The sequence below is a fragment of the Gekko japonicus genome, unplaced genomic scaffold, assembly GCF_001447785.1.
Source record: "Gekko japonicus isolate JY-2015 unplaced genomic scaffold, Gekko_japonicus_V1.1 scaffold3617, whole genome shotgun sequence".
In the NCBI taxonomy this organism is placed as follows: domain Eukaryota; kingdom Metazoa; phylum Chordata; class Lepidosauria; order Squamata; family Gekkonidae; genus Gekko; species Gekko japonicus.
The window spans coordinates 94,357-117,521 of record NW_015172127.1 but is presented as its reverse complement, the minus strand read 5'-3'; the positions used below and the strand labels follow the sequence as shown (position 1 = coordinate 117,521).

At 46.6% G+C, this 23,165-nt stretch overlaps 1 protein-coding gene across 1 annotated transcript in view; it reads left to right on the top strand.

Annotated features, from left to right (window-relative positions):
* Positions 1-20,536: 20,536 nt before the first annotated feature.
* Positions 20,537-23,165, top strand: part of LOC107118636 (chromosome unknown open reading frame, human C18orf25) — a 58,523-nt gene continuing 55,894 nt past the window's right edge. Inside the window, exon 1 of the mRNA XM_015421002.1 lies at positions 20,537-20,625. The gene's annotated coding sequence lies outside the window, so the exon portion shown is untranslated. The remainder of the gene's footprint in view (positions 20,626-23,165) is intronic.

Sequence of the window (23,165 nt, the reverse complement as noted above, 5' to 3'; positions counted from 1 at the left end):
CTATCAAGAGCGCATGAGCATAACTTCTTCAAGGGGTTTGAAACCCAACAGTTTCTCCTCCTAAATTATTTAAACATCTGTCTCTTCAGGCTCTAACTCTGGGACGCCTCACGCCAGTCTGCCCCTTTAAAATAACAGCCGTGAGCAGCAGAACGGGCATAAGGTTGAATCGCTTGGCTTTCTCGTGTGGGTAAATACTGAGAGCTGTCATTTGAGAACGGGAACGCACCCCGTCCTCTTTTCGGAGAAGAGCCCTCGAACGTTTCAGGGGCAGTCTCCTTTCAAGCGGCCACTCTGTTCTGCGCAGTCATAAAGGGGTGAAAAGCGCTAGACCCTCAAATCTGGCAAGTCGGTGCCTCGTTTGCCGTCGGTTTCTCCGAGCTGCCAGTTGGGTGAGAATGCTGGAAGCAGAAAGCTACAGACGGGGCTTCCTCCTCTCGAACATGTTGTTCACCGACATGGTTAGTGATCCGAGGGAGTCGTGTACCGACACAAGAAACCGATCCAGAGCGGGTTTTTATTACTCGGAGACTTCAAGTGTAATTTTATCGGCCCTGGTTACCGGCACTAACTTCCCAGTAGGACCTGCATTGGTCCTACTCCGGAGAGATCATTAAAAATAATAATAAACCCGTAGCCTGACGATCCAGCTTTTCAGTTCGCCGCGTATATACTTTTGTATGGATTTAAAGCTCTTTACCTCTGAAAAGCCGTCGAGGGCCGGAGTCGCATTGTGAGAGACAGCCTTTCATAGGTGAAGCAGCAGATTGCGAAAGGCGTTTAGGGATGCCATTGCTGCAGCTGCAGCTGGAAGGGTACTTGACACACAAGCCTTTTTTTTTTGGTTGGTTGGTTGGTTGGTTTATTTAAGGAGACCAGAAGTGGGTGTCACAGGTGTCTGCAAGAGCAAAGCAACACGTCGTGATGGCTCTCTGAGCATTGTGCGCCTTCAGCAAAAGAATTGTCTTGTGCAAGCAGGCTTGGTGATGCTCATGGAAAACGGTTTAGACAAAGGCGCGCCCCGATGGTGTCAGTGGTCTGTAAATAGCAGCGTCAAGTGTCTGATGGGGGGGTGAACGTTTAGGGCCTCAGCAGCGGCGAGCGTCAGCAGAGGCCCTCCTTCTCATTGGGGAGGCGGATTTTGTTTCGTAAAGCCTCCATCGTAAGCACACAAGCGTACAGTCTTTTCTAGCCGGCACGTTCTTACATATCAGCTCTGTCAGGGTAGAGTCAGGTGGGGTCGCCGTGTCGGTCGGAAGCCGCAGAAGAAAGTTTGAGTCCAGTGGCAGCTTTAAGGCCAACCAAGTTTTATTCTGAGTATACGCTTTCACGTGCATACCCAGAATAAATCTTGGTTGGTCTTAAAGGTGTTACTGGGCTCAAACGTAGCTCTGTCAGGGATAAGGGCAGGAGAAACTGTTTCCTCTTAGGAAGGGCTGACAGTTTATGGAGATGAACTGGTGTTTATAGAGACAGTTGGTCTGGGAAGGTCTCATTTCTCCCATCCCCATATGTTTTTGCATCCTGTAGGGAAGGTAGTAAATCCCTCTGATGCAAGGAATACCTGGTTTCATTCATTACCGTGTGGCATCCAGGAGCAGTGTTCCGTCTAAGCTGCGTTAGTGTGAGCTCGCTCACAGTTTTTTAGCCTCCGGCTCAAACTTTTTTTGTCTTAGCTCAGGAAGGAGGGGCTCTAGAGCAAACTAATTTATGCAGTAGCCAAATCGCTCACTCACAACTTTAATGCCAGTGGCTCAGAAAGTAGAATTTTTGCTCACAAGACTCCACAGTTTAAAGGGTGCATTGGCCAGGAGATCCAAAGATTGTCTGGCAGACGCAAGTTCTTGCTCTGAGCATTATGATAGTGGTGAGCTAGACTTGTTCTTAGGGGCTGAGAGAGCTCTGAAACAGCTGTGAGTGGCCCAATGTCACCCAGCTGGCTTCATGTGGAGGAGTGAGGAATCGAACCCGGTTCTCTATCAGAGGCCACCGCTCCTGGTTATTGAACCCCAAACCCAGATTGGCCTTTCTACATATTGTGGTGGTGGCTGGGGTTGAAACAGATCATCCTTTTGCACCTAAAGCCATTTGCATCTTCTAAATGGAAGAGGGGAGCGATGCCAGGTACTATACCTTCCGAGTCAGAAATCTTTCTCTGTTTTCATTTCTGTTATTTAAATCCACACCCTAGCTTCTGTAGCCTGTCTACTATCCAGAGGTGTTGATAGTAGAATAAAGCTTTGGCTTGTTTGAGAGAGAGAGACTGACTGGATTCCTAAGTAGAACAAATCTAGAGTCCTAGGGCACCTCTAAGACCAACAAAGTTTTATTCAAAGTACGAGCTTTCATGTGCACACACACTTTGGAAGGAAGGTAAGGTTCAAACTTATGGACAGGGGCTGAACAGCGAATTAACGTGTAACATGATGAAGATGTTTTAAGATATGAGAAAAGAAAACTAAATAACAAGCTAAGATTATAAGGTCAACAGTGGTAAAACAATAAATACGTAAAAATAACACTGAGATTCTCCATTCACTCCTCTCAGGCGTGGAGGTCACTTAACAGTATTTCCCCCCCCTATTTTGAGGTGGGTGTAGTGTTATGTCAGCCAAACATTCCACTATTCCTTGTATTACATCCAGTATTCTAATTTACTATTCTGAAAAAGAAATACACTAAAATACAGAGGATGTATAGTCCCTCTGTATGACAATACATAGGAGCTGCGGTGGCTCAAGTGGTTAAGACGCTGAACTGCAGGCTGTGGAAGGTCGGTAGTTCAGCAGTTCGAGACCTGGGTTGCCGCATGACGGGGTGAGCTCCTGTCTCTAGTTCCTGCTCCTGCCAACCTAGCAGTTCGAAAGCAAGAAATTGCAAGTAGATAAATAGGGACCACTTCGGTGGGAAGGTAACAGCGTTCCGTGCACCTTGGTGTTTAGTCATGCCGGCCACATGACCGCGGAAATGTCTTCGGACAGCGCTGGCTCTTCGACTTTGAAACGGAGATGAGCACTGCAACCCTAGAGTCGGACTTGACTGGCTTTCGAGCAAGGGAAACTTTACCCTTTACCTATGACAATACATACTTGAGGACTGCATGAGTCAGCATATGTAATGAGATAAGAAACCAATATCGCTGTTGAGTCCTGGGGAGGTTTTTGTTCCAAGTGTTGTAATAACTTGTAATTCAGCAATTTTCCTAAGAGTGGGCTTTTCCAGAGTGCCAGCATTACCCAAACAGCCCTGTTTGATGTCCCACCTGGCATCCCACTGGTGGGCGCAGGAACTGGGAGGTAGTGGTGGCAGCAGATACCGAAGAGAAAGCACCCCCCCCAAAGCTCTTAAGAGAGAGTTGGGGAGCGGCGAGGGATCCTTCCTGGGAAGGGGAGGCTTCCCTTGCGCAAAACAGATTCTCCCCTGGCTTCTTCGAGGCACCGTGCCTCGCTCGCCTGCTCGTTGGCTGGCTGCACAAGTCGGGAGTGAGCTTAGCCTGGCAGACGGCAGGATGGGAAACGTTACAAGCTCTGCTAAGAAGCAAATTAATCTCTCTGTAATATGTCACATCCCTACCTGCCTCTCATCGAACGTTTTGTATCTGTCACCTGTCAGTCTTGCCGGATTACGTTATATCACCGATACCTATTTTCGATCTCTTCTTAACTCATCCGGTCAGCTTATTGAGAGGCTGATTGATTTTTGGTTTTTTTGGCCTAATGCTTGGCATCTGCACCCGCATAAGCCTTTTGGCAAACTCGGCCTCCCCTTCGTGCAATGGCTTTAAGAAGCTTTTCCGTGCAAGTTAACATAAGAACATAAGAGACGTCAATGTTGGATCAGGCCAAAGGCCCATCCAGTCCAACACTCTGTGTCACACAGTGGCCAGAAATACCAGTGCCATCAGGAGGTCCACCAGTGTGGCCAGGACATTAGAAGCCCTCCCACTGTTGACCCCCTTTGTGGAAAGAAAGAAAAAGCTTTAAGGCCAGTTCGCTTGCCTTTTCAAGAATACAGCGTGAGGAGACCAGTACAGAGTTTGTATGTTCTGTAGCAGTTGCGTGATCTTTGCATGTGTTCCACACCTGTGTTCCCTCTAAGCTGTGTTAGTGTGAGCTAGCTCACAGTTTTTTAGCCTCCAACTCACAGATTTTTGTCTTAGCTCAGGAAGGATGGCTCCAGATCAAACCAATTTATGCCGCAGCCAAATCACCTGCTCACAACTTTAATGCCAGTAGCTCACGGGATATACCCACTGTGCCACCGCTCAGGGAACATTGCGCTTAACCATACCACTTTTTGCTTTCGGCAGCTTTCTGATGACATGTTGAACATTGGTTTAGCTGTGAATCTTCAGGCATGCTGAAGAAATGCCATGAGTAAGAACACAAGAGGTGCTCTGCTAAATCAGGCCGCTGCTCTCTCTAGTCCAAAATTCTGCTGGACGCAGGGGCCAGCAAGTTGCCACGGAGAGCTGACGGACAGGGTGCATAGTCTCCAGGGTCTTCCTCTGCTGTTACCTCCCACTGCTAGGAATCAGAAGTTTGATGCCTCTGAGAAAGGATGATCTCTTTGGTTGCTATGGTTAGCAGCCGTTGATGGACACATCCTCTGTGAATCTAGTTCTCTCTTTAAGCCATCTGTAAGATGTGCCAAAGCATGTACCAGAAATCACATGGTCTCATTCAGCTGGCATTCACAGCTTGCAGGTTTGGTCGTATAAACAGGCCTGTTGTTGGCATTGAGTGTTTGATTCAGTGCCACCCAAGAAGTTGTTATGGAGAATGGGGCTGAGTCAGAAGGTTTTGCCAGAAGGTGGGATCTTAGGAATGATCAGGTTGCATTTGAAAGGTATCAGGAGCGGATGTCTAGCCCCAACTCAACCCCGGCTGCCTGAGCAACAGATGGCCCCACTGGTGGACCTCCTGATGGCATCTGGCATTTCTGGCCACTGCATGACAGAGTGTCGGACTGGATGGGCCATTGGCCTGACCCAACATTGGCTTCTCTTATGTTCTTACGGCTGGGGGCCTGACACACCCATGTGGGCTGGGGAAGGGGGGGCTGTGGCTCACTGGCAGAGCATCTGCTTGGCGTGCAGAAGGTCCCAGGTTCAATCCCCAGCCTCTCCAGTTAAAAGGATCAGGCAGGTGGTGATGTGAAAGACCTCAGCCTGAGACCTTGGAGAGCCGCTGCTGGTCTGAGTAGACAATACTGACTTTGACAGACCATGGGTCAGATCCAGGAGAAGGCAGCTTCATGTGTTCGTGTGTGGCCAGGACCCAGGGAGATTGCCCCAACCCCGCCGAGAACTAAGCCATGCACCACTGGGGAGGGGCGTGGTCAGAAGGCAAGGCTGAGCTCAGAGTTGGGAAAGGACAGGATGGCAGAGAAGAAGAGGAGGAGGAGGATTTGTACCCCACCCTTCACTTGGAGTCTCAGAGCAGCTTACAGACTCCTTTCCCTCCCCCTCCCCACGACAGACACCCATTGAGGGAGGTTGGGCCAAGAGAGCTCTTTCAAGAACTGCTCTTTCCAGGACAGCTCTGAGAGAACTACGGCTTGCCCAAGGTCATCCAGCAGCTGCAAGTGGAGGAGTGGGGAATCAAACCCGGTTCTCCCAGGTTAGAGTCCGTGCACTTAACCACTACACCAAACTGGGTAAGAGGCAGCCCAGAGCAGCAAGAGGATGGAGCTGGGCAGGTTGACAGGCAAGCAGCAGGGGGAAGAGTCAGAGGAGCTTTCCTTTTGTAGCCGCCTGGATGGAGCAGGTTGAAGGGGGCGGGACCCAGACCAGGCGGTGCCAGGGAATCCCATGAGAGGGAAGCCATGATACCCGACCCGAGAAGAAGGGAAACCGAGCTCCCAGAATGTGAGAGGGGAGGCCAGAGCGGGCCAGTCCAGGGAAGGGAAGAGGGCCGGGGTGTGAGAAGGCCTTCCCCATCCCAATTCCGAGGCCAGCTTGACGGCCTCTTCCTCACCCCCCTTTTTGTCTGGGGAAATGACGGGAGGGGGAGAGGGGAGTCTCACAAAAGAACTGCAGGCATCCGCTGTATCCGGAGCTTTTAAAGGAAAGGTTTGCACTGGAGGCCTAATTGTCAAATAGCTGATTTCAAAGCCGTGTATAGTTTTGAAGTAGGAGCCGCGGTGGCTCAAGTGGTTAAGATGCTGAACTGCAGGCTGTGGAAGGTCGGTAGTTCAGCAGTTCGAGACCCGGGTGCCGCATGACGGAGTGAGCTCCTGTCTCTAGTTCCAGCTCCTGCCAACCTAGCAGTTTGAAAGCAAGAGATTGCAAGTAGATAAATAGGTACCGCTTCGGTGGGAAGGTAACAGCATTCCGTGCGCCTTGGTGTTTAGTCATGCCGGCCACATGACCACGGAAATGTCTTTGGACAGCGCTGGCTCTTCGGGTTTGAAACGGAGATGAGCACCGCAACCCTAGAGTCTGATTCAACTGGCTTTCGAGCACGGGAACCTTTACCTTTTTATAGTTTTGAAATTCTTGACTAAAGCTTCACAGAACGGTCTACCGTTAGCTCTGTTAGTGCGGTCATGTGCAGATTTGCTGTAACCTAAACCCACTGTTTTCGTCAGGTTGACTAAAGCTCCACAGAACGGTCTACCGTTAGCTCTGTTAGTGCAGTCATGTGCACTGTTTTCATCAGAGGATGATGGTGATTAAGAGTTCCTCCCTTCCCGTATCTTGGGAAGTCTAGTGTGTTAAGCTTGGATTGAAAAGACCAGGGTTCGTTTCTTTGCTCAGCTGTGAAATTTGCTTGATGGCCCAGGTCGGTCTTGGCCTTAAAGGGTGGTTATGAACATTATCTATTTATTTATTTTTGCTGGCAACATTTAACCTTTTTCAACATTCCAGAAGTGCCCATAGAGGATTTCTTTTCTGTTTAGTCCCCCCACCCGCATTGATTTGGCAGCTCCGAAGTTGGTTGGGTATAAGGAAGTCGTTATCTCCACCTGCTAACCACGCCTGAAGGGAAGAAGTCACCAAATTAGGAAATTCCCCGTGGTTGTCACAATCCTGTGGGATTAGCGCTGTCCTGTCTCAGCTTGCCGTTTTCCTGCCTTTTTTTTCTTTTTTGGCAGGAGACTTCTCCTGGAAAGCAAGCTGTGGGCATCTGTAAACTGAATAACTGGTAAATAATCCTGGAATAGAAACATGTACGCACCAGTGCTCCCTCTAAGCTGTGCAGTCTTGTGAGCAAAATTTCTACTTTGTGAGCTACTGGCCTTAAAGTTGTGAGCCAGCGATTTGGCTGCTGCATAAATCAGTTTGCTCTGGAGCCATCCCTCCTGAGCTGAGACAAAAATGTGTGAGCCGGAGGCTAAAAAGCTGTGAGCTAGCTCACACTATCTCAGCTTAGAGGGGACACCGGTACACACCCTTAAGTTTTTCTCCACCACGTCTTGGAGTGTTGGCTACTAGCAAGCAGATTTCCCGGATCACCAAGATGGTACAAGAAAAAAAGAAGATATTTTTATTTATTTATTTATTACATTTCTACCCCGCCCTCCCGCCGAGGCAGCTCAGGGCGGCTTACAAACAGTTTAAAACAACATACAATTTAAAGCCAGCAAACACAAGATATAAAATACAATAAATACAATGAAACTAAGTAAAAACGGCGGCATCCTATGATAAAGTGCGACCCAACCGGTGCAGTCAGTTCTTATTTGAACGCTTGGTGAAACAGCTCAGTTTTTACGGCTCTACGGAACTGCTAGAGGTCCCGTAGAGCTCTGATCTCATTGGGGAGCTCGTTCCACAGTGCTGGCGCCACCAGGGAGAACGCCCTTGTCCTGGTTACCACCAACCTGGCATCCCTAGGACCAGGGAGGGCCAGGCGGTGTTGTGTTCCAGACCTCAGTGCTCTTGGGGGAATGTACGGGGAAAGGCGGTTCTGACCATTTAGGGCTTTAAAGGTCAAAACCAGCACCTTGAAGCGAATCCGGAACGCTATTGGAAGCCAGTGCAATGACTTCAGCACAGGCTGGATGTGCTCCCACCTGGGGAGGCCCATCAACAACCTGGCTGCCGCGTTTTGCACCAGCTGCAGCTCCCAAAGTTGCCCCAAGGGCAGAAGAGATTCGAAGGATGAGTTGTAGTGCCTTCATCATGACGATGATTTATTAATCACCCTATCCCAGCTTACGCCGGGCTCTGGGGCGATGCACAAAAGGCAAGATGCCATAAAACAAGATACGAATTTCAAACTATCCATACACAGGTGATGAGAACGAAAACCAGAGTAAAAAGACCCAAGGCGGCGACTTACAATTTTCTGTCCCAATTCTGGACTGGCCGGCAATTTAGTGGGAGGAGGAGAGGGAAACTTAAAACGAAGTAAACAGGGGAGAGAATGCAGCCAATGCAGCCAGCCATTGCTGCCCTCAGCCCAAAAGCCTGGCGGAACATCTCTGTTTTACGGGCCCTGTGGAATTGTACAAGGTCCTGCTGGGCCCTGGTGTTATTCAGCAGAGAGTTCCGCCAGGTTGGGGCCAGGACCGAAAAAGCCCCGGCCCTGGTTGAGGATAGTCAGACATTCCTGATCTTGTCTCGCTAACCTTTTAGAGTTCTTTGAGGGGGTGAACTAGCCTGTGTACAAGGGAGACCCAGTCAGTGTTGTTTACCTAGACTTCCAGAATGCTGCTGGTAAAATTCCTCATCAAAGGCTCCTAAGTGAACTCAGCAGTCACATGGGATAAGAGGACAAGTCCTCTTGTGGATTAAAAACTGTTTAACAGGAAATACAATAAATACAATGAAACTAGATTAGATAAGCCTCATTAGATAAGCATATGGAGCAGAGGTCCATCGGTGGCTATTAGCCACAAGGTATAGAGTCTGGGGCAAGTGATGCTCTGTCTTCTTGGTGCTTGGGGGGGGGGAGGTCAACAGTGGGAGGGCTCCTAGTGTCCTGGCCCCACTGCTGGACCTCCTGATGGCACCTGGTATTTCTGGCCACTGGTTGACACAGAGTGTTGGACTGGATGGGCCTTTGGCCTGATCCAACATTGGCTTCTCTTATGTTCTTATATGGAGCAGAGGTCCATCAGTGGCTCTTAGCCACAAGGTATAGACCGGAACTCTCAGTCTGGGGCAAGGGATGCTCTGTCTTCTTGGTGCCTGGGGGGCAACAGTGGGAGGGCTCCTAGTGTCCTGGCCCCACTGCTGGACCTCCTGATGGCACCTGGTATTTCTGGCCACTGGGTGACACAGAGTGTTGGACTGGATGGGCCTTTGGTCTGATCCAACATTGGCGTCTCTTATGTTCTTATGAAACAGTGAGTATGAAGGGACAGTTTTCACGGTGGAAGGTGGTAATCAGTGGGGTACAGCAGGGCTCGGTTCTAGGTCTGGCGCTTTTTAACTCGTTCAGTAATGATTTGGAGTTGGGAGTAAGCAGTGAAGTGGCTAAGTTTGCGGACGACACTAAGTTGCTCAGGGCGGTGAGAACCAGGCTGGACTGTGAGGCGCTCCAGAGGGATCTCTTGAGGCTGGACGAGTGGGCGTCACTGTGGCAAATGAGCTTTAATGTGGGCAAGTGCAAAGTAATGCATATTGAAGCCAAAAATCCTAATTATAAATATAGGTTGATGGGGTCCGAGGGTGCAACTGACCAGGAGAGAGATCTTGGAGTCTTGGTAGATAACTCACTGAAAATGTTATGCTGGGGATTATTAGGAAGGGGATTGAAAACAAATCAGCCAGTATCATAATCCCCCCTGTATAAATTGATGGTGTGGCCTCATGTGGAATATTGTGTACAGTTCTGGTCACGTCACCTCAAAAAACATTGGAAAAAGTGCAGAAAAGGGCAACTAAAATGATTAAGGGAATGGAATACCTTCCCTGTAAAGAAAGTTTAAAGAAGCCAGGGCTCTTTAGCTTGGAGAAGTGACGATTGAGGGGTGACATGATAGAGGTGTACAAAATTATGCATGGGATAGAGAAGGTAGAGAAAGAAGTGCTTTTCTCCCTTTTTTCACAGTGCAAGAACTCGTGGGTACTCAATGAAATGGATAAGCAGTAGACTTAGAACAGATCAAAGGAAGTACTTCTGCTACTTCTTCACCCAAAGAGTGATTTCTCACAGTGCAAGAACTTGTGGGTACTCAATGAAATGGATAAGCAGTAGACTTAGAACAGAGCAAAGGAAATACTTCTTCACTGAAAGCGTAATTAACAGGTGGAATTCCCTGCTGCAGGAAGGGCTAGCAGCTATAAGCAAAGACAGCTTCAAGAGGGAACTGGAGAAACATACTGAGCAGAGGTCCATCAGTGGCTACTAGCCACAAGGAACACTCTGTCTGAAGGGGTAATGCTCTGTATTCTTGTTGCTTGGGGGTGGGGCACAGTGGGAGGGCTTTTGGAGTTCTGGCCCTGCTGGTGAACCTTCTGATGGCCCCTGGGTTTTGGCCGCTGTGTGACACAGAGTGTTGGACTAGATGGGCCACTAATCAACATTCCTGAGATATACATCATTAACTTGGATCATGTCAAGTTGCATCGTGTAGACTAGGCCTGAGATAATCTTGGGAGGGGCCCCTCATGGATAAGAGATCAGTTGATTGCATTCTTGGTTTTTCCAAAACGGCCCAAATTTTTGGATAACAAGTGGAATAGCTGGACATTGCACTGAGGAACCTTGACTCCACTTGCTCTGAATTTTAGATTATTTCCTACCATGCTAGATGGTCTGTGCTCGCCGCTGGGCATTTTTGAGCTGCGAGACACTGGAATTGTAAAATTAGGCGGCAGTTGTTTCACATCAGTTGAATATCAGTAGAGACTTGACATTTCAGTTTCATCTCTAGGAGAGCTGTCAACATTATTCAGGGTTAGTCTTTCTCCAAATGCATTCTCAGGCCCAGTGCCGTGGCCACTGTGAGCAAAGCCCTGTTTTTAAGGTGGTCAGTGCGATCGGTGGGAATGAAGTGGATTTTTTTTCAATGCAGTGTTTACTGAAATGGGAGTTAATAGTTAAACATGGGTCAACTCAGTGCAACCCCCTCCATTAACTCTTAGAATAAAAAAATGCCAGTTCTTTGACATTTTGAGAAGGGGGTTGGTTGATCTCTGCTTTCCGTTTAAGCAAAAACCACGTCTTTCCTTTCCGATGACAGTTAATAAGGGCTTAGTGCTGAGTCACAAGGAAAAGCTGTAACTTTAAAAGCCGTGGGCATAATAACGAAAGAATTAAGCAGTTTGGAGGCACCTTAAAATACTTTCTAGCCTTATGTTGTAGATCACCTTGCTGAGTTCATTATGCAACTTCTCCTTGGGCAAAATCCACCAAGCCCTTTTCTGGTCTTTGTCCCGAGCATTCACAATTAATTTAAATCTGTAATAGATGCTAAGTTACGCCCAGCTTTGAAAGCTAAACTAAACCGACACAAGTAGGTACTGCTTATGAACACGCGTCACTTATTCGCAGATTAGGATAAACAGTGCTGCAGCAATTTTATTTGAACTTTCTGATCTTTTATGTAGTTGGAAAATAAAAAAGTTCACCTTATTTATGGGGTTAAATAAGAGAACTTTTTTTTTAATGGTATGCACCTTCTTTTTAAAAACAAAAGCACAGGTCTTAATGAAGCGGTGCAGAAGAGAAGCCACAGAGCTGAAAGTATGTACATGAGATGTATGTTGCTCACTTCTGGTATATAGTTTCTCTGTGAGAGTGTCTGCTACAGGTTGCTGAATTGGTTGCCACAATGTTTTTGCTCTTTTCTGAGACTGCTTATATGTGACACCTGTAAAGGTACCTCTGTGTAGTGTTCTGTGGTGATGTGTTTTATATGCTGCCTCCTTGCTTTCCTTAGCGTTTCTTACTTACCTTCGCCGCCACCAAAGGCTCTTGCCTTAGAATTCTTATTTGGACCCAAAGAACAGGGATGGCTTAGTTGTAATTGGTAAAATAACAGAATGCTCATCATATCAGAGTGGCTCTGAGATAAAAGTGGGATCCTGTACTCTAAATAAAACAGGTGTTCTCTTAAAAGTAAAAAGATTTCATTTAAAAAGTATAACAGTGTAACGGTTTCAGAAGAAGAAAAGTTGGTTTTTATACCCCACCTTTCTCTACCCTAAGGAGTCTCAAAGCGGCTTACGATCTCCTTCCCTTCCTCTTCCCACAACAGGCACCTTGTGAGGTAGGTGGGGCTGAGAGAGCTCTGAGACGACTGTGACTGGCCTAAGGTCACTCAGCAGGTTTCAGGTGGAAGAGGAATGGGGAATCAAACCCAGTTCTCCAGATTAGAGTCCATGGCTCTTGACCACTACACCACGGTGGCTCTCAGTGTAGTTCATAAGTGTAATGGTTTCTTATAGGTGCAGTTCTTCTTTCTCTAAAGTTTCTCAAATAGACCTAGCCATAAAGGCTTGTTTTCTGACTTGTCACTTAGGCTGATAAGTGGCACAAAGCATAATTTTCCTGATTTGCCACATAGGCGAATAAGTTCCACAAAGAACCCAGACTTCTCTCACAACACTTCACTCTTCACCTGCCCAACTATCTTCTCTCCCACACCCTCTACAGTGCAGTCAACTCTGCCCCATAGGGTACAGCTACCATCCAGTTGTAATACACTTCAGTCATCCACCCAGCCTCCCTGTTTCTTTCTCTAGCAACACACACATAATGCCCCATAAGAGAATAAGAGAAGCCAGTGTTGGATCAGGCCAATGGCCCATCCAGTCCAACACTGTCACACAGTGGCCAAAAATACCAGGTGCCATCAGGAGGTCCAACCAGTGGGGCCAGGATACTATTGCTGTCCCCCCCCCAGCACCAAGAATACAGAGCATCACTTGCCCCAGCCTGAGAGTCCTCAGATGGACCTCTTTTCCATATGTTTATCCAATTCCCCCTTGAAGCCATCCATGCTTGTAGCCGCCGCCACCTCCTGTGGCATTGAATTCCATGTGTTAATCACTCTTTGGGTGAAGAAGGACTTCCTTTTATCCATTCTAACCCGACTGCTCAGCAATTGCACGGAGTGCCCACGAGTTCTTGTATTGTGAGAAAGGGAGAAAAGTACCTCTTTCTCTACCTGCTCTATCCCATGCATAATCTTATAAACCTCGATCATGTCACCCCTCAGCCATGTTAGAACACAATATTAAAGCACACACACAAACAATATTTTCTTAGCAAAACATCACAGTTGCCTTTCTTCTCTGGCCTGCTTTTCCACCATGTTTTTAGAAGCCATTGTCTTAACTGGAAATGAAAGAGAGATTGTAACTGTTTCCTTTTCAACAAAATCTTAAAGAAGAAACTCTAATCAGGATGAGTGCTGTTCCGCTAGCTAGCTATTTAGCTATCAGTAGGTGTTCTAACTGTATAACTTGCACAAAAAATGGAGCAGCTGAGTAGATTTTGATATTGGTGTACAAAAATAGTTGTCCTAATTACTCATTAAAAATGTTCATTTGCATACTTGTGCATACTTCCAGAGCTGTTCTCTCAAGGGCAGTTCTCGTCAGAGCTCTCTCAGCCCCACCTACCTCACAGGGTGCCTGTTGTGGAGAGGGGAAGGGAAAGGGATCATGAGCCTGTGGGGAGGGGAAGGGAAAGGGATCGTGAGCCGCTCCGAGACTCCTTCGGGTAGTGAAGGGCGGGGGTATAAATCCAATCTCTTCTCTCTCTCTCCTTCTCAAATGGGTATCACAAAAATGTACAGCTGTTTTTACTTAACTAAAATCTTGTTCCAAAGGCTCTCCTCACCACCAAGGCACATTGCAATTGTTTGTGTTATCTTTACTATAAACTGACAATAAACATTTACCGGTTTTGCTTTAGATTGTAATAGAAAAGCTTTCCAGTTATCAGAATGTTCGTAAGAACATTCCAGCAGAGAGAGGAATAATTCTCTGCTGCCATTCACTGGGATTTAAGTGCATTGGCACAGTCTTAATTGCTGACTGTGAAATACGCACAAAGGATTAGTCTCGGAAGGTATTGCCCTGAAGTGGAAGCCTACGTGGTAGACTCCCCCCCCCCCCAGGTCAACAGGTTAGGGAGCATATAGCTAGGGTGTGAAAGCTACTACCTGTACGCTTGGAGAAGGGACGTGTCATCTTTAAGTGGCTTCTCTCGTAGCTTTCTAGCAGCACAGTTTCTGAAATTTCTGAAATTTCTGATTGCATTTTGACCGTATTTATTTATTTATTTATTTTTGACATTTTTACCCCGCCCTCCCCGCGAGCGGGCTGTGTAGGGACCAATGCTTCCTGTAAGCTGTGGAGTCTTGTGAGCAAAAATTCTACTTTGTGAGTTACTGGCATTAAAGTTGTGAACGAGTGATTTGGCTACTCCATAAATTAGATTGCTCTGTAGTCATCTTTCCTGAGCTAAGACAAAAATGTGTGAGCCGGAGGCTAAAGAACTGTGAGCTAGCTCACACTAACTCAGCTTAGAGGGAACACTGGTAGGGACTCCCTTTTTTACAGCCCCCATCTCACCTTCTGACTGGGGATATAAGGGCTCAGGGATCTCTGTTCCTCCTTGTATCTGATGAAGGAAGCAGTGACTCTCAAAGGCTTACGCCCTGGAAATGAGAGCGCCAGCGTGGTGTCATGGTTAAGAGCGACGGACTCTAATCTGGAGAACCGGGTTCGATTCGGCACTCCTCCTCATGAAGCCAGCTGAGTGACCTTGGGTCAGTCACAGCTCAGCCCCCCCATAAGTAAGTCTAGCTCACCGCCTAGTGGTGCATAACACTAAAAGAGCTAGAACTGAAGGCTGCCAGACGATCATAGGATCTCCTGGCTATTTTTATTTATTTGTTATTGGATTTATATCCTGCCCTCCCCACATAGCAGGCTCAGGGCGGGTTCCATCAGATATAATAAACAATATACAGTATACAAAAATTAAAACAGTTGTATACTACACACGATAGGAGCTGCGGTGGCTCAAGTGGTTAAGACGCCGAACTGCAGGCTGTGGAAGGTCGGTAGTTCAGCAGTTCGAGACCCGGGTTGCCGCATGACGGAGTGAGCTCCCGTCTCTAGTTCCAGCTCCTGCCAACCTAGCAGTTCGAAAGCAAGAAATTGCAAGTAGATAAATAGGGACCACTTCGGTGGGAAGGTCACAGCGTTCCGTGCGCCTTGGTGTTGAGTCATGCCGGCCACATGACCACGGAAACGTCTTCGGACAGCGCTGGCTCTTCGGCTTTGAAACGGAGATGAGCACCGCAACCCTAGAGTCGGGTTCGACTGGTTTTCTAGCACAGGGAACCTTTACCTTATACCACACACACAATGCCATACAATAATTATTGTTATTAATTATTATTACCCTGGAAGTCTTGCAGGTCTTTAAGGTGCCACGGGACTTGAATCTTGCTCATATACTGTCACTACCACATGGTATGCTCAAAAGGCAACTGCTTTAGAAATACGGATGGTTTACCTGTCAGGACACTAAAACTGAAAACTGAACGCCCGTCGCAACGTTAGCCTTGCAGAATTCCTATGCCAGATGCAGTGCAGGAAATGCTTTAATTTCACAGTAGCTGTAGCAAAGGGCAGAAAAGAGTCCTTGCCAATGAGTCCTTGCAGACTTCAGTTTAGAGCGATCCATCGGGAGTTTGCTTTAAATTTGCCATTCTGATTAACATAGTGAGGCCAGAAAGCTATCGGTCTTACCGCTCACCCCAATTCCACGATTAGTTAAATGGAACCTCTCTCGGTAATTTGTGCTGTTTGCTTTCCGTCCACTGTAAAAACTGCCTGCTTAATTTTGCCCTCTGGGAGGGACGGCGGCTTGGTATAGCCCGATCACATCTCGGAAGCTAAATAGGGTTGGTACTTGGATGGGAGACCACCAAGAAAGACCCTGCAGAGGAAGGCAATGGCAAGCCACCTCTGTTTCTCACTTGCCTTGAAAGCCCTCTTGCTGGGGTCACCATAGGTCGGCTGCAACTTGATGGCACTTTACATGCCCAGTTTTGTCCTCTTCTACTAGTTCTTCAACCAGTTACTGATATGTAAGGGGACCTGTCCTCTTGTTCCACATCTGCTAATTTCATTTGAACACATTCTTGAGGGATTTTGTCAAACGCTTTATTATTTTTAAGTTGAAGTGTTTACTGGATCACCCGTTATCTACATCCTGGTTTTTAGTCAAGAGAATTCTAAAAGGTTGATGAGGCTGGGCTTGCCATTGATTAACTCTGCTGATTAGCTTTCAGAAAGACTCGTTCATACTTGTATTCCAACCACCTTAATGTTCTTCCAAGGTCTACCTGGGGCAGAAGTTAGTCTAATAGGTACAATTATCTAGTGAGGAGGTCTCATTTTTAAATATTCAGATTTCACATTTGACGTCCTTAAGGAGTCTGGTGAATGCCACTTGGCCCTGATTACTTGTTTCTTAATTAGTTCCAGAACTTCACCTCTGCTTGACAGGACTCCTCAAATGCGGTACCCAAAAACAGTGGTTCAGGTGTTGGGTATCTTGGACATCCGCCACTGAAAAGGCCGGTGCGAAGAACTTGTGTAGCCTCCTTTGGGAGTGAGAAGTGAACTGGACTGAAAATAAAGTCTTAGTTTTTTCCCCCAGTGCAGCTAGCAGCACGTGTTAAGACTTTTCTATTAGCCTGTGTTATTTCAGACTGGCTTGGCAAGGACCTGTGTCAAGAGGTTGCGTTCTGTTTACATTTTCAAGTTTCCACCTTAAATTTTACTTGAACGCCCTTGTACTTTCCAGGAATGTACAGGATGTTCTACAGACAGCAATGAACCGTCCTTCCCCTCCTTAGAACTGGCTTGGTACTGTCTGCTGAGCACTAAACAGAAACTGTCTATTTTCTTAACCCTCATTTGTTTATGCAAAGGCTGTCGAAACAGTGCTCTAATTTCATCCTCTCAGCTCCTGTTTCACTTCTAGTTGGACATAGTAGAGGCAAAAGCTACCTCTAGGTTGGCTGCTAGGGGCTAATTTCTTAATTGTCTGGTCAACTGCCAAAGTAATTTCCCAGAGCCTTAGGCAGGGCAGAGAGCCAGCTTCCCTTCTAACCCTAAACCCAACCCTGAACTTAGTTTCCGTATATCTGAGTTTAGCTTTTAAAACATGGCAGCTTAATGTTGTGAAAATGTCCTAGGCTATGTGGAAAACCACAGATTTAGGTGAAGGGGAAAGCGATTACAACATCACGATAGATAGTTGGTCAACCGTGTTGGTCTGAAGCAGTACAACAGATTTGGAGTCCAATGGCACCTTTAAGACCAACAAAGGTTTATTCAAGACATGAGCTTTCGTGTGGTGTCGTGGTTAAGTGCGCAGACTCTAGTCTGGGAGAGCCGGGTTTGATTCCCCACTCCTCCACTTGCACCTGCTGGATGTCCTTGGGCAAGCCATAGTTCTGGCACAGCTGTTCTTGAAAAAGAGCAGTGTCTGTCAGAGCTCTCTCAGGGTGTCTGTTGTGGGGAGGGGAAGGGAAAGGAGTTTGTAAGCCGCTCTGTGACTCCTTTGGGTAGTGAAGGGCGGGGTATAAATCCAATCTCCTCCTCTTCTTCTTTATGAAGTACGTAGAGTGAACAGCAAATTAACATGATGATGATCAAGATATGCAAAGTGACACTGAATAACAACCGAAGACTATAAGGTCAACAGAATGGAAAGAGAAATTGCTGAATTACAAGTTATTACAACACTTGGAACAATAACCTCCCCAGGACTCAACAGAGATATTTGGATTTTTATCTCATTACATATGCTAACTCATTCAGTCCTCACATATGTATTCTCAACAAGAGGGACTATAAATCCTCAGTCTTTTAATGTATTTTAGTGTATTCCTTTTTCAGAATAGTATATTGGAATACGGACTGTATGCAAGGGGTGTTAGGATGTCTGCTGACACAGCAGCATTTATTGGAGGGGGGGTATAGTGTTAAGTGCCCTCCCCGCCTGACAGGAGAGAATGAAGATTCCCAGTCACTTCCCACAATTAGGAAAGACGCCTTTAGACATTTCTCTGCTAGTTTGACATATTGCTTTACAACTGTTGACCTTAAAACCTTAACTTGTTATTTAGTGTCACTTTGCATATCCTGATCACCATCACGTTGCATGTTAATTTGCTGTTCATTCTCTGGCTATAACTCTGAACCTTTTTTGCCATTCTACGTATTTGATGAAGTTCGCATACACACGAAAGCTCATACCTTGAATCAATGCTCCCTCTAAGCTGTGGAGTCTTGTGAGCAAAAATTCTACTTTGTGAGCTACTGGCATCAACATTGTGAGCGAGTGATCTGGCTACTGCATCAATCAGTTTGCTCTGGAGCCCTCCTTCCTGAGCTAAAACAAAAATCTGTGCGCTGGAGGCTAAAAAACTGTGAGCTAGCTCACACCAACTCACCTTAGAGGGAACACTGCCTTGAATAAACCTTTGTTGGCCTTAAAGGTGCCATTGGACTCTAAATTTGTTGTACAACATCACGAGTAAAGGAAAGTGGTTTGTTACTTAGGGAGATGGTACCCCTGGTGTTTTCACGTCTAGGTCCAAAGCATGGTCTTAGAACAACTTATATACCAACCATTAATCAGACCCAGAGCAAAACAAAAATAACTCTGCTTGCCGTGACCTGGATAGGACTGGAATCCAAGGTGAGCTGAGCAGAGCTTGTCTACCTCTAGGAGAAATGCCAACACAAGAGAAGCCAATGTTGAATCAGGCCAATGACCCATCCAGTCCAACAGTATGTCACACAGTGGCCAGAAATACCAGGTGCCATCAGGAGGTCCACCTGCAGGGCCATCGTGGCTTTTTTTTGTGTTCCAAGTACCTATGACTGGAGGTACTTTTTCATCTACTTTTCCACGTATAATAAACCCTCATGGTGTTTTGGGTAGCATATACCTACAAACAATCATTCCTCAGCACAGCAAGGTTAAGAACCATTGGAGTAAGAGCAAAATGGATATTGTGAGAAAATCACATGTCTTTTGCTGTGCAAGCATGTGATTGGGTGAAGGAAATGGGCACATGCTCTGCTCTGGTTAGGCCTCACCTAGAGTATTGTGTTCAGTTTTGGACCCCACAATTTAAGAAGGATATAGACATGCTGGAATGTGTCCAGAGGAGAGCAGCAAAGATGGTTGAGGGGTCTGGAGACCAAGTCCCATGAGGGAAGGTTGAAGGAGATGGGTCTGTTTAGCCTGGACAGGAGACGACTGAGAGGTGATATGATCACCATCTTCAAGTACTTGAAGGGCTGTCATCTAGAGGATGGTGTGGAGTTGTTTTCTGTTGCCCCAGAAGGTCGGACCAGAACCAACGGATTGAAATTAAATCAGAAGAATTTTCCGCTAAACATTAGGAAGAACTTCCTGACAGAGCGGTTTCTCAGTGGAACAGGCTTCCTCAGGAAGTGGCGGGCTCTCCTTCTTGGGAGGTTTTCAAGCAGAGGCTCGATGGCCATCTGACAGCAATGCAGATTCTGTGAACTTAGGCAGATCATGAGCGGGAGGGCAGGAAGGGTTGCTTCAGTGCTTAGTTCTTGTGGCCCTTTTTTACATGCCCAGGGAAATGCTGATCGCCAATTTGGGGTCAGGAAGCAATCCTGGAGGTTTTTTGTCATCATCTGGGCATGAAACAGTGGTCACTGCAGGTGTGGAAGGGAAGGTATTTGTGAATTTACTGCATTGTGCTGGGGGTTGGACTAGATAAACCTGAAGGTCCCTTCCAGCTCTATGATTCTATGTGAAATAGTACTTGGCTTACAATGCTGTGCATTCTTACCAATGAGAAGGGCCATTTAATTCAATGGAGTAAACCCACATAAGACTTGAGTTGAAGTTTCCTGTAAATGGTGTCTCTTGGTTGATGGGGCAACAGAAAGATCATTGATCAAGAATTTATTGCTGTCTCTTATTTCCATGAGCAAAACAACATAACCAAATATATATTTTTTTAAAAATCAGTGCCTTTCCTGAATTTTCATGGTGCAAATAATTTCAGTAATTTCCCTGCGTATATGACATGCTCGTAATCCATTAGGGAGGCTGATGAAGGGCTCATGCACAAGATGAATTGATATCAATGTTGAGTTCCATACAAGCTGTGCAAAAAAACCTTTTAGATGCGTCAGTCATGCCTGTTGTCTGCACATCTATAGGGTTAGATCCAGCCAGCTTTTCACTGGCGAAAAAGGAGACGGGGGACTACCTTGACCACCCCAAACTGCTATGTTGGGGAGCATGGGACCTGCGTTGACAGAAGCTATATGAGACAGGGGCAGTAAGTAGACTGGAGAAGATTGAGCCCAAAGTACCTGGCTGTATCCAACCCATTGACTGGTATGTCATGAGGAAAGCCTACCAGTGGTGCGTCGATGGTTATGCATTGGAACATCATCTGGAAAATGGGTAAAGCTTGTAAGGATATGCCAGCCCAGAATATATATATTTTTTCTTATTGTGTGTGTGTGTGTTTTTTTAAGACAATCAGTATCTGAACATCTGAAATTTTGTTTGGCTTTTTTTGTTTTAATAGTGCGTTTAACAATGGAGCGACACAGTCAGAATGGCAACCTTGGACATTCGAGCCATCTGTCCACAGAACAGGTACAGCAGTGACAGCGCTAGTTGAAGGGTGAGTTCCTATGTTTGGCTGTTTCATGACTGCATCAGTTTCCCCCGCGAATTACCTTTTTCATCATGCCAGCAGTGAGGACTGAGCCTTTGAATGGTTGTCCTCACTTCCACTGCTGAGCACATTATGGAGGCTAACTTTCAGTGGGGAAGTTTGGATGGCCACTGCTGCAACACCATTTAGTTAATGTTCATAGACTTCACGGGACGGACTTGGTAGCTGCAGCCTAAATTCTTGTGTAACGGCTGACCTTTTGCCTGGGCCAATCATTACACTGAACTTCTAGACCCAGAATTCGAGAGATTTTCACTTAAGGCACGGCAGTGGAACTGATTTTGCCCTGGGCGTATCTCTTAAACCTGGAACTGGTGTAATAACCACATTATGCATTCATCATTCCATCATGCGCACGTTTTTGTGGTTACTTGCTTGGGCAAAAACCCTACCCCTTTGTGATAACATGATTCAGAGGGGTTTGATGAAATGTGTGTAGAATCTGCAGCAGAATCGTATACCCTCTTTTGACAGTTTGGCAAAAGTTAAGTAATCTGGCAGTGGCGCAACACATAGTTAGAGCAACACATTGCATTGAAGAAGAAAGGTTTTAGAAGCTGAAGATTAATTTTAAGTTATAAAGACGTGCAGCGACCGAAGCGACCGTGCTGAGTCCCAGCTAAATGACTGGGCATCCTGAAGTAGCCGTGACTGCAGTTCTGCGGGTGTAGAAATCAATTTGTTCTCTTACAGTTGAACCCATGAAGCTGCCTCACACTGAATCAGACCCTGGGTCCAGCAAACCCAGACTGGCAGCAGCTCTCCAGGGTCTCAGGCAGAGGTCTTTCACATCACCTATTGCCAGATCCTTTAATTGGAGATGCCGGGGATTGAACCTGGGAGCTTCTGCATGCCAAGCAGATGCTCTACCACTGAGCCACAGTACTATTTTATCCCAGTGCTCTCCTTCTGACAGATCTCACAAGAACATCAGAACATAAGAGAAGCCAATGTTGGATCAGGCCAATGGCCCATCCAGTCCAACACTCTGTCACACAGTGGCCAGAAATACCAGGTGCCATCAGGAGGTCCACCGGTGGGGCCAGGACACTAGAAGCCCTCCCACTGTTCCCCCCCCAAGCACCAAGAATCCAGAGCATCACTTGCCCCAGCCTGAGAGTTCCTATCTATACCTTGTGTCTAATAGCCACTGATGGACCTCTGCTCCATATGTTTATCCAATTCCCTCTTGCAGCTGTCCATGCTTGTAGCCGCCACCACCTCCTGTGGCAGTGAATTCCATGCGTTAATCACTCTTTGGGTGAAGAAGGACTTCCTTTTATCTGTTCCAACCCGACTGCTCAGCAATTTCATGGAGTGCCCACGAGTTCTTGTATTGTGAGAAAGGGAGAAAAGTACTTCTTTCTCAACCTGCTCTATTCCATGCCTAATCTTATAAACCTCCATCATGTCACCCCTCAGCTGTCGTTTCTCCAAGCTAAAGAGCCCCAAGCGCTTGCAGTCGTTTGAGAGCTGAGCTCCGAGCGAGGGATCGTTTCTTTGGACTTAAAGGGTCTCTGAATAATCAGAGACCACCCCACGCTCCAGGGAAGGAGTAGTGGGGGGCAGGGGGCTTGAGCTGAGGTCCCAGTGAGACGGCAACTCACTGGGAGACCTAATTAGCTCGCTCTGAAGCAAGCCGGAGGAAGAAGCTCACTGTGGTGGGCAGAGCTGTTGCTGCCGTGAGATCAAGAGGCTGACAAGCAGATTTTAAAGTGAGCACAGAAACGTGAGTGAAAGAAACTGCTCTGTGTTCTCAAAGTAAAGACTGTCGTATTTGAAATCCCCAATAGACTGGGAAATTTCTCTAATTCTACTTAACTGGCCAGAACCGAAGGGAGAAATTTCCAACTTGAGCTGTGTTTTGGCAAAGTAGAGGGGAGGAACGGAACGGCTGGGGAAAAATACCACCAAACTGCTAAGAGAAGAGTAAGAGAAATTTAAAGAGAGATTTTATAGAGAAGCTATGGAGTTTTGTGGATGTATAAAGAGCTAGCAAGTCCTCACACTTTCTCCGATCTCAATTTTTCCCTCCATCAGGAGGGGAGCAAGAGGCCCATTATAATTAGTGGGGTGAAATGGTAGAGCTGACCTGGAAATTTAATAAAGACTAAAAGTGCTTGCTATGTCCATAATTGACTATTGATGGTTTTAAAACTGAGTCTCCCCCAACGGAGCATGGATGTGTATGGAACAGGTGGGAAAAGATGGTGACCTTGAACAAATAATAACAAAGTCTAGGCGTGTGGCCAAGGGATACTGGCGACTCTCCAGCACGGGGCAGTGAACCAGAACTGGGCTTAAACCATAACACAGAGATAACAGAGTCTGGGAAGTCAGTCAGATGGGAAAAAAACAATAAATAAAGAGACAATAGTAAAATTGGTTAGAATTTGTATAAAGCTCAGAGAACAATCAGCAAAATGTAATCTGTTAAAACTGTTCACACTGCCAAGACTACACAACCTTCACCAGGAACAGGGGGT